We start from the raw sequence: 11,290 nt of genomic DNA, 5'->3' as shown, positions 1-11,290 counted from the left end.
CAGCCACTCTTACGCAGCTGGCGCGAAACTTGATCAGAGATCGTCTTTCTGATGTAGAAACACGCCTACCAACTTCCCTTTATGTAGCGAAACTCCTTGGCGTAGCGATTTTTTTGTCATCAGTGTATACCCGAACTGTTGCTGTCGACCACTTGTACAGGTTGCTGTAGATAGGCATGGATAGGTCACTTAGGCATGGAGGGAAAGTATCAACCCTCATTGTGAAGTGCAAAATTACAGTCAAGAAAGTGTCCGATTCCATTATTACTAGTGTTGCAGGAGTGTTGTGGTGCTTTATTCGCTAATACAGCACGTATCTCTTACAATGCGTTGAATATAGATCCAGCCGAAACGCTGATTTGTGTGCGGACATTTAACTCTAAGGTTCCTACTCACTCTATACTCTTAAAGCTGCCGCCAACAGAAACCATCAAGAGCACACCGTTTCAACACAAAAGCTGTTCAGGAAGTCTGTAGAAAAAGCTCTTTTTTCAGTGAACAGACCATCTAGAAATATCCGTCAGACGTCGTAGTAACAAAGTACGTATCTGAGATTGACTGTATGCTGGCGTGGATCTTAAATTTAGCATTTATTACAATTTTATCATGTTTTTTTCCTTGTGACTATTCCAGTGATGGCTGTAATTTTATTTGCCTCTTTTATTAACTTCACAGAGACAGATAAATCTGATGATGATCATAACGATCGAAACCGGTCAGAATAAAGCAAATATTTGCCAGTATGCACTCTTTTGTTTTCCACATATTATTGTAGATGAGCAGCTCCTTTCGACTAACGGCTAGTAAACACAGCCTCGTGACAAGATTTTCCATCACGGCAGCAGGCATTGTCTTTACAATAAAGAACCAATTGAAAACAAACTGCCGTTATACATGAGGCATTTACTTTCTCTACGTTCATTCATATAACAAGCGGATGTAAACTAAATGTAATAATTCTTAAGAAAAGAGGAATCAAGCCTCTGCTTGTATTCCTCACAAACTGAGATTCAGTTCCATACTAAAAGTCACAGGAAGTTGTTCGTTGATTATAGTCTTCCATGACGTCGGAACTTGCAAATGACACCTTACTGGAGTGTTCAGACACGCTAGCTCACATTCTGGCATTGTTGCTTATCGGTGATTACACAAAGGTAGCAAAAACTGGGTGCGCAAAACTGACATGTAGTCTTCGGAGAGTGGACCATCGCTGTTTGCCTCGTATCGTCGTTCAGGAGGTAATATTCTGTTATACTTTGGATAAATTTACTTTGCCGCGATCTGGTGCTAAATAAACTGGTCACCCTAAACGTTATGACTACTGTCCACCTCGATAATGAATACCACCTGATCGCGTTGCATACGCTACACGGGGCAAGGAAAGCACCCAGGAGGAATAGAGACTAACAGGGAATCATCACATCGACTATCTGAGCAGCAAATGAGGAAATCCACTGACGTAAGCGACTTCGACAGAAGAAACATTGCTGTGGCCCGATGCATGCGAAGCAGCATCTCAGAATCTACGAAGCTGATCGGTTGTTCGCGTGCTAATGTCGTGAACATCCGTGGAAAGTAGTTCACGGACGGTGAAACCACGAATAGGCGAAAATTGGTCTGAAGTCCTCGCCTAACATAGAACCTAGAGGTTGGAGGCTTACTATGTCTATAAAACAGGAAAGGCGGCGAAATGTGGCAGAGCTGACGACAGAATTCGATGGTAGTGCAGGCTGTTTCAAAGTACACGTTCAGTGCACTTTGTTGAACATTTGGCTCAACAGCAGACGATTCCAACGTGTTCCCTTGTTGACCTAACGACAGCCTCAATTACGATTTCAGTGGACACGCGAGCGTCCAGGTTGGATCGAGGATCAATGGAAACGTGTTGTCTGATGGGAACAGCTACACGAGGTCAACGTACTGGAGTGCCGCCATCGAATCAAACGGCTGCACGAAAAGAGCACAGTGCCACTAACGCAAACCGGTGGGGGCAGTTTTATGGTCTGAGGAATATTCGAATAAGATTCCAAGGGACCTGTAGTAATAATCTAAGGCACCATCGTAGGTGTGAATTACGTGAACATTACTGCAAACCATCTGCATCCCTTCATGTATGATGGCTTTCCAAAAGGACCTGGCCTCTCCCAGCAGGATAATTGTTTATGTCAGTGGCCAGAACAGTGAGTGACGAGCATGATAGTGAATTCGCTGCGATGTCTTGGCAATCAGTTCGCCTGATCTGGACTCATGGAACAAATCTTGGACTCTATCGGACGCCAGCTCCGCGCGCACAAACTACCAGCCCGCAATTTACTGGAACTGCGTGACCTGTGCGTAGACAGCCTTTACCATGTATGCCCGCCTGCCTACCAAGCACTGTCCAATCCATGCTGCACAGAATCGGTGCTGCACTGCGTTGCAAAAGTGGACCAACGCGCTATTCAGCATACTGCCATAATGTTTTGTCACATCACTGTAGACTACTTTGGAAATTTGGAAATTTGTGGTAAGATCGGACTAAACTGCTGAGGTCATCGGTCCTTAAGATTACACACTATTTAACCTAACTTAAACTAACATACGCTAAGTTCAACACACACACCCATGCCTGAGGGAGGACTCGAATCTCCGATGGGATGAGCCGCGCGACCCGTGCATGACGTCTAGGACCGGTCGAATGTAGACTACTGCTTCTAACATTTGCAGAGGTTAGAATTACAAGGTGTTACCGTATTTCCAATACATTTCTCCGCTTCATTTTACGCGTCCGTTGAGCGAGTATTATGACATGTCTCAGAAATCAGTTGTGCATCTCTTGTCGATATGTGGGAGTATGTTGATTTTAAAATCTGTCCGACCTCGGTATCTGAGTGGTCAGCGCGACAGAATGTCTTACCTAAAGGCCCGGGTTAGATTCCCGGCTAGGTCGGAGATTTTCTCAGCTCATTCACTGGGTGTTCTGTTGCCCTAATCATCATCATTTCATCCCCATCGGCGCGCAAGTCGCCGAAGTGGCGTCAAGTCGAAAGACTTGCACCCGGCGAACGGTCTACCCGACGGAAGGCCCTAGACACACGACATTTATATTTTTTTTAGTTTAAAATATGCGTGTTCCTTTGATTATATTGACGAGAACTCCCTATGGTATGGGATCTTTCCATATATTTAAGAAAAAAATGATTTTTGTCTTCAGAAACAAGATTCATTCATGTAACTGGATGTTTTAATTTAAATTACAACCATATTTGATAAACGTGACACAAACACAAGATACTGTACATTCCAGATGTTCATAAGTGGAGTGAGCAAGTTGGAAATACTTCAATTTGTTTTGAAATATTCCATTACCTGCCAGTATATTTAATTCGTAAGGGATGTGTGTAAATATTTCGCTCTTTTCTGTGGAGGACTAAGATAAAGGTGTGGATGACAGAAGCTTTTTTGTTCATTAGCATTATGTTTGTGAACTCTACAACGATTTTCTTATTGTTGCTGATCTTCACAACAAAATGCTTGAGAGACTAATGCTAAATGTATTGACGAACTGTTATTAACACGCCTAATTCGGCTGTATGAAATTAGCAGTTGGGCACCAGATGTTATCCATAGACGATGTTTTTGTGCAATGAATACTTCATCTACGTACATGCGTTCTCTGAAAGCCACCTTATGGTGTTATGTGGTGGGTAATTTATGCACAACTGTCACATACTCCCTTTCCTCCTCTAGTCACGAATGGTCTACAGGAAATCGAATCTCGATAGGACTGTGTGAGATCGAAACTTTCTCTAATATTACTTTCGAGCTTTTTTTTACCAGACACAGGTAAGTGGAAGCAATGCATTGTTTGATTCTTCTAGAAAATTTAAATGCAAACCACATTGTGATGCACAACGCTTCACTGTTGCTCCGCAGTTGGAGTCGGAAGAATAGGTCCTTAATACTTTCGCCCTTTTTTAATCAACCTGTGATAAAACGCTCTGCTCTTCTTTGGATCATCTCTGTTTCCCCTGTCATTCTTGTTTGGTAAGGATCCCACTGTGACTTGCAGTTTTAAAGGTTGGTTGGAACGAGGGCTTTGAAAACTTACTCCTGCTTGGGTAGACTGTGATCCCTGTTAATTCTTCTAATGAATCATAGCCTGACGTCTTATCTGCGATTATTTTTACGTGATAGTTCTACTTTCAATCGCGTTCAGCTTTATTTCGCTTTCCACTTGAAATCGCTCCGTGCACACAGATCTTTAACAAGTGCGACTACTTCCAGTATTTGTTCTACAATCGTGAAATCATAAAATAATGGCTGTCTCTGCCAGTTACGTGCAGTGTGCTACATTTGTTTACAGTGAGCACCAACTACCAGGCCGGCCGAAGTGGCTATGCGGTTCTGGGCGCTGCAGTCTGGAACCGCGAGACCGCTACAGTCGCAGTTTCGAATCCTGCCTCGGGCATGGATGTGTGTGATGTCCTTAGGTTAGTTAGGTTTAACTAGTTCTAAGTTCTAGGGGACTGATGACCTCAGAAGTTGAATCCTATAGTGCTCAGAGCCATTTGAACCAACTACCAGTCCCTGCAAAAACGGCCAATCCTCCCCAGGTCTTCTTGAAATTCGGTAGGATTTTTAATGTCACGACTTTTCTATGTATGACAGCACCATTTGTGAAAAGTCTCGTGGAGCTTTCGCCGTTATCCACTAGTTCTCTTACACATAGATACTAGCTTAGCGCCCGCCGCTTTGCTCGCTTAGACACAGACTTGTATGTTTCCTTTAATCGAGATTTTACGTTGTTCACAAACTGGAAAACCTTTCAAACTTTTCACGCTAATTAAGGCCATAAAGGCATGGTCTTTTGCGAATGTAATTCTGATCAAAAAGCGACTCTTGTAGCTGGAGTACAAAGTTTTTGTTAATCGTGCCTTTTGTGTTCTTTTGGTGATATTTCCATAGAAACTTTCATACCCTAGCACTTATTTCTGTATATCTAACCGAGAAGTGAAGTACCAGTTTTCATACAATTAGCTTCAAAAAAATTTTAATACAAGAAAATACTTTGTTAAGAGTAATCATCATCTATTTCACACCATTAGGGGTTAATTTTCCAAGAAACATCGTAGCATTATTTTTTAAAATTCTAACAAAGAAACCAAATACAATTTTTCTTAGATTTAGATTTACAAACATTTCATAATAAAATAATTGCATAAAACTTCCCAACCCCTATTTCACTCATAAAGGTGTTGAATTTCGAAGAACACCCTGAAATATGCATTTTTTTCTTTCTAGCAGAGAAGTCAAATGCTAATTTTCATAGACGTAGCTTTCAAAACGCGTTACAAGTTATTTAATAATGATTTGTTTTCTCAAAAACTTTCATCCACTATTCCCCCCCCCCCAATTAGTGGTCGGATTTTCAAAAATACTGTATTATGTGTTTTTTATTTCTGATTGAGAAACCGAATGCCAATTTTCGTAGTTCTAGCTTCAAAATGGCCTCAATAAAGAGATATTTTCAAAACGCCTTCCATCCCGTATTTCACCCCCTTAGGAGTAGAATTTCGAACAACCCTTTCTTAAACGGTGCCTAGATTATAGAGTCACAGATTCCCCAAATTTCAAGTTTTTATGCATAGCAGTTTGGGTTGGGCAGTAATGAGTCAGTGAATCAGTCTGGCCGGCCGCAGTGGCCGAGCGGTCCTAGGCGCTTCAGTCTTGAACCGCGCGACCGCTACAGTCGCAGGTTCGAATCCTGCCTCGGGCATGGATGTGTGTGATGTCCTTAGGTTAGTTAGGTTTAAGTAGTTCTAAGTTCTAGGGGACTGATGACCTCAGATGTTAAGTCCTACAGTGCTAAGAGCCATTTGAAACATTTTTTTAATCATTCTGACCTTATTCACCATCTTAAGGTTTGAATTTCCAAAAAAAGTGAAGCACGTATATTTTCATTTCCAAGCGAGAAGCCAAATACGAATTTCCATAGATACAGCGTTAAAAATGCTTTCACAATGAAATATTTTCAAAACACATTTCACCCCGTACACGTTGAATCTCCAGAAACAATGAAATACTTTTTTTTATTTGTAAAGGATAATCCAATTTCAAAATTTCAATGATATAGCTTCAAAACTGCCTCAGTAATGAAATACTTTACAAAACATTTCATCCCATATTTCACTGCCAAAGGGGTTCAATTTCCAAAAACACTGAAACATGTATTATTTCATTTGAAACCGGGAAGTGTAACACAAAATTTTCATACGTGTAGCTTTAAAAATGCTATAGTACTTCTTCAATTATGATTTATTTTCAAAGTAATTTACCCACTATTTCACCCACTAAGGGGTTAAGTTTCCAAGAATGCTGAAACACGTTTTTATTACGTCTGACCGAGAAACCAATTAACCGTTTTCGTAGGTCTATCTTCAACATTCCTTTAACAGCGCCTTTTTTTTTAAAAAAAAAGGTATTCATCTCCTATTCCACTCCCTTATGGGAAGCATTTAGAATTACGAATGGTCCCTTCTTTAAAGACACCTGTTATACAACATCAACACTTACTCCAAATTTAAAGCTTCTGTTTTCAGCTGTTTGGGTGATGATAAGTCCGTCAGTCGGGACATGGTCTTTTATAGATACAGGTTGTAAGTAATAGTCCTGTAACGCTTCATTGCTGTTGTGTCTGAATTTACTTCTACGTTTGACGTGTGTTCCCCATTAAGAATATGGATAATAGTGTGTTCTGTTTGCTAGAAATTCTAACAAAGCTGGTATGGTATTCCGCATGCTTCCTATGTTGTTCATTAGGCGATAGTGCATAACTTTGTCGAACACCCCCTGCATGTCGAGGACCACGCATCAACCAGAGCCTCGATATCTACTGCCTTCTGTGACTCGAGGACGACCATAGCGAGTTGGGTCTTACACCACTGTTGTTTGCAGAATCCATGTTGTCGAGTCCAATTCATGAGTGTTGCTTGAGATTGGGCGACATAGTTTGGGAACAAGAGAAATAGTCGTTTGGTCTAAGAGAGAGGGAGTCTTGACATGACTATTTTGTAAAATCCCCTTATTACAAGAGGTAAGGCTGGGAATAAATATTGAAATGACAAACAATATATGTGTTTTACAGCTTCTGACGTTATTCAGAAAACAGTATCAAATCTTGATATACTTGCTCTGAAAGAACTGTACCCATGAAATGACCAAGTCCTCACACACAGGCGGTGACTAACTACAACCGTTCAGTCTACTTCAAATGAAACTGCCAGTACTAACTGAGCCTGTATTCATGACATGTCTCGCAGAAGACTACGATTCCATCAGCTGCCTCTCATAATACCCTTAGCAGCTTCTTATTCTGATAACAATAAACTTCTCGGAACGACCTACATCCAATTTTTATTCAGTTTTTCCCCTCGCCCCCGCCAGTAACTAATATGGCGTGTTGTAGAAGGGCTCTCACAATCTCATGGGCTCTAAATGTGCAGCATTCTTCGGAGGCTGAGCGCAAGGAGGGAGGCGTCTGTCGTTAAATCATGTCATACAAGAGCTATAGACTGTTCATGACGTTTAGGTAGCCCTTCAAAAGACTCCATTTATCCCTCTTTTAGCCTCGCTCATTGTCTGCTGTTGTATCACTCTTCGTTATTACAGCTTATACTGTTACCGCTATGAACGACCGTCCCAACCTAGTGCCTCTGGTCAGTGGTTTTTTCCAGTACTTTTAGGTGCTTACTTTTTATGTAACCTCCCTCCGAAGTCTTACTGTTATGACGCCTATGTGATCAGTATCTCTTGCCTCCTAACTTTCCTTTTATTACGTTTCGAACTCACAAGACTTGGCAGTTTCCCTTGTGTGCTACATATCCTATGGCAATGTAATTGATGTTACTTCTCAGAGTAGCGTCAATTAAAATCTTAATTCACTATTACCAAATTTTTTCTGCATTTACTTCCAGTTTTGTTGCACAGGTCTACATTTCTATGTCCTTTTATAAAATGAAACAATTAAATTCAGTTTTACATTTTCCTCTCGATGATACAATTATATTTACAATAGGTTAGTTACATCTACACTTTACATTTACCTTTTGATAATCTGGAAAGAAACAAATTCTTCTATTTTTCAAGTATGCTCTGTCTTCTTATTGGTTTACTCTATTTTCTTATATTACTACTGCCTCAGGATTTCTGTTGATGGTTTTCATACTATTGCGTAGTTTGAATCTTGATTTATGACGGCATTTCGTATATGTATTCTGCACAGTAGTTCTTATCGTCGAAATAATTCCAAATTATTCCAAAACATTCTCTATAACATTTACACTGTCTGTAACAATAGGTCAATAAAACTAGCATAATTCATGTTATGCTCACATATGTAGTGATTGAATATACATCAGATATTTAGAGTGGGTCATCTTTTCTTCCTGTTCAGAGATCACCTTATCTAAACCATTCGAAGGCTTTCCTGCGATCTTTAACTCATCTAGTTGTGTGATCCGTGAGCTAATGGTAACTGTAGGTTTAGCAAACAAATGTCTGTAATTTTCCTGTTTACTATGCATCAATCAGTTTCCAACTCTGTTTGTGGTATTACGTCCTTTTTAACAGTGTTGGAGAGTGTCATTTGGTCAGCTTGTATGAAACCTACTGTTCCATATTCCTTACATTACTGTAGGACCTTATTTTTTGTCTCCTTTTAGTGTTAATTCATTTTGGGCTTGTCTCCTACGTATTACTGGCAGTCCTTCCTCCTTAGGAACTACGTAAACCAATCATTGTTATTTAAATGTGTCCGTATACTTTCCTGTAAAAGTGAAATTCTTTCATAATCATTTCGCATTACACTTGCCAGGTGAAGCAACTTTGCTTCACTCTCTTCCTGATAGTATGTTGACAAGACTTCAAATTTTGTCTACTAACTCTTTTGTTCCCATTTAATTCCTTACTATCTAGTTCTTCCGCTGATAGTTTTCGGCATTATGTTTTTGAATCGTCTAAAAGTAAAATCTCCTTTCCTGGCTGAATGAAAATGTACTTCAGTTTGGACTGAGGAATTTCTTGCGGTAAAAGGAACATTTTTTACAAGGTAATCGTGTTATAATCTAATAAAGAGACATTATCACGTATCCTAACATGCTTCCTGCTAGAAATACAGCTACAACGATTAACTTTAACAAGAGGTATCCTAAAGGTTCGGCCAGAGGAACGGGGAGATTTACATCCTTCAATTAGTGTCTCATTAAGCTGAAGAACTTAACAATTTGTATCAGGTTTATCATGTCAGGATACAATATTTCTTTCTGTCCGTTGACTATACCGTTTATCATTTATTCATACTCTAATTCTATATCACAAAATACATCTGGTAATTACTCGTTCACATATGGTTTCAAACACTACATCTCATTTAAATCCTATGTCTGCCTCCTTAATATACGAGTTAAAGAACCTTTGTAGCCTTTCTATCCACTCATTTTCTTTCATCGCATTTGGTGTTCTATTTACTTGTGGTATATAATCTCTGTAATTCATAGCATCAGCTTCATCTAGTGTAGCAAATAGTGATTTACTTACCTTACCAACGAAGTTAAGGAGACCTCTCTTCTTTCTAATCACATGTATTGTTAACTGATGTGCCAACTCTGCAACTTTGTTATCTTTTCTATGTAGTGTGTATTACCTGTTGGCCTAATATGCTACAATTTGTTAAACCTACAGTAAGTCTTTCAGTGTGTCCCTGCATTTCTGTACTGATAGTTTGCCACGGCTTTCAGCCTTCTGAAGTCGTTTAGTTATAACATCTAAATTTGGATGTATTACAAACATCTATGTGGTACTGTTTATTTCTATTTCTCATAAATTGTCATTATATAATCCTAAAGACTTAAATGTTTTTGAAACTTCGTAATCCGTTGTCAGAGGTTCTGCTTTTGCCCTTTCTGTGATTGCTCATAGTACTAGTAGAGTAGTAGTAGCAGTAGTAGTACCCTTCCTGCATGTATCATACCTGAGATTAGAAGTGCTGTTTTCATCTGTTTGCATGTACATTCATTTCTTTGTTTCATCTTAATTTTGCAAATACAATCGGCATGCCTGTTCTGATTAATTCTTATGGTCGTCGCCATTGTGAGTATGATTTCCTAGATTTGCCACTTATTACTACTTCCTCGTAAGATAATACTTCCTCGCTTCTTTGAAGTCTTCTGGAATATCTCGTTTATTACGTTATTCCCTGTTAACCTTTCTGTGTTATATTATTGATTGTCTTGCTACATTGTGTGCTTCTGGAATTCTGGACTCCAATTTGTTCACCTTCGATTCGTAGTTATCATTTACCTTTGCTGATTCTAGTTCACTTTTCCTGGGATGTTTACGTTTCTGCCATACATCAACTCAAAAGACGTGTACCATGTTCTATTGTACTGTGTCGTATTGAACACAAAAATTACGTATTTTAGCTACTTGCCGCATGCACTCTGATCTCCTATCACGAAGTGCCTCAAATACGCTATCCGTGTATTGTGACTTCTCTCTAATGCACCGTTTCATTCTGGATGGGACGCCGTTGGGTTTATGTTGCTAGTACGCAACGATTTACAAACTCTCTTAAACACATCATTTAAAAGTTCGAACCTTGCTCAGTTAGAACCGCTGACAGAATTTTATGTCTTAAAACAATGTGTTCTACAAACGGTTCTGCTACTGTGTTAACGCCTTTTTTTTTTTTTTTTTTTTTTGGAAACCTCGTGTAAACTTACAAAAACTGTCTTGGTATGTCAGCATTTTTCTTTTACATGTGCTTGTTACATACAGGGGCCCTCCAATGCCTGTTGAACATTTTTCGAATATAAATTCTGACGTGTATGTTGTTTCGAATGCCATTTATGTCTCTGCCTACATAAGCTTATTCTTTTGTCGCGATGAACACTTACATATGTATCCTGCTACATGGCGTTTCATTCCTCATATTGCTTAATTCATTCGAGCAATCTATGCATGTCCTGATGCCCTTGCAATGGATTATCATGAATGTCTTTTACTGTAGAATTTGTTGCCTCCCTGCATACGAACCCTGCTTTCTCTAACATCTGCCTTTACGTGTACTGATGTTTTCTTATCACTTCAGCGCTCACTTGTCTGCATTGCTATTCAGCCTACCTGGCTTGTAGATTACTTCATGGTCACATTCTTCGACTTTAAGTCTCCACTTCATGAGCTCGGACTAGGACCTATACGCTCAATATCCATGTTAATGGCTTGTGGTCTTTTATCGTTGTAAACCTTCATC

This window comes from Schistocerca piceifrons, chromosome 5 (genome assembly GCF_021461385.2).
Source record: "Schistocerca piceifrons isolate TAMUIC-IGC-003096 chromosome 5, iqSchPice1.1, whole genome shotgun sequence".
Taxonomy (NCBI): domain Eukaryota; kingdom Metazoa; phylum Arthropoda; class Insecta; order Orthoptera; family Acrididae; genus Schistocerca; species Schistocerca piceifrons.
Note: the sequence above shows the minus strand (reverse complement) of the source record.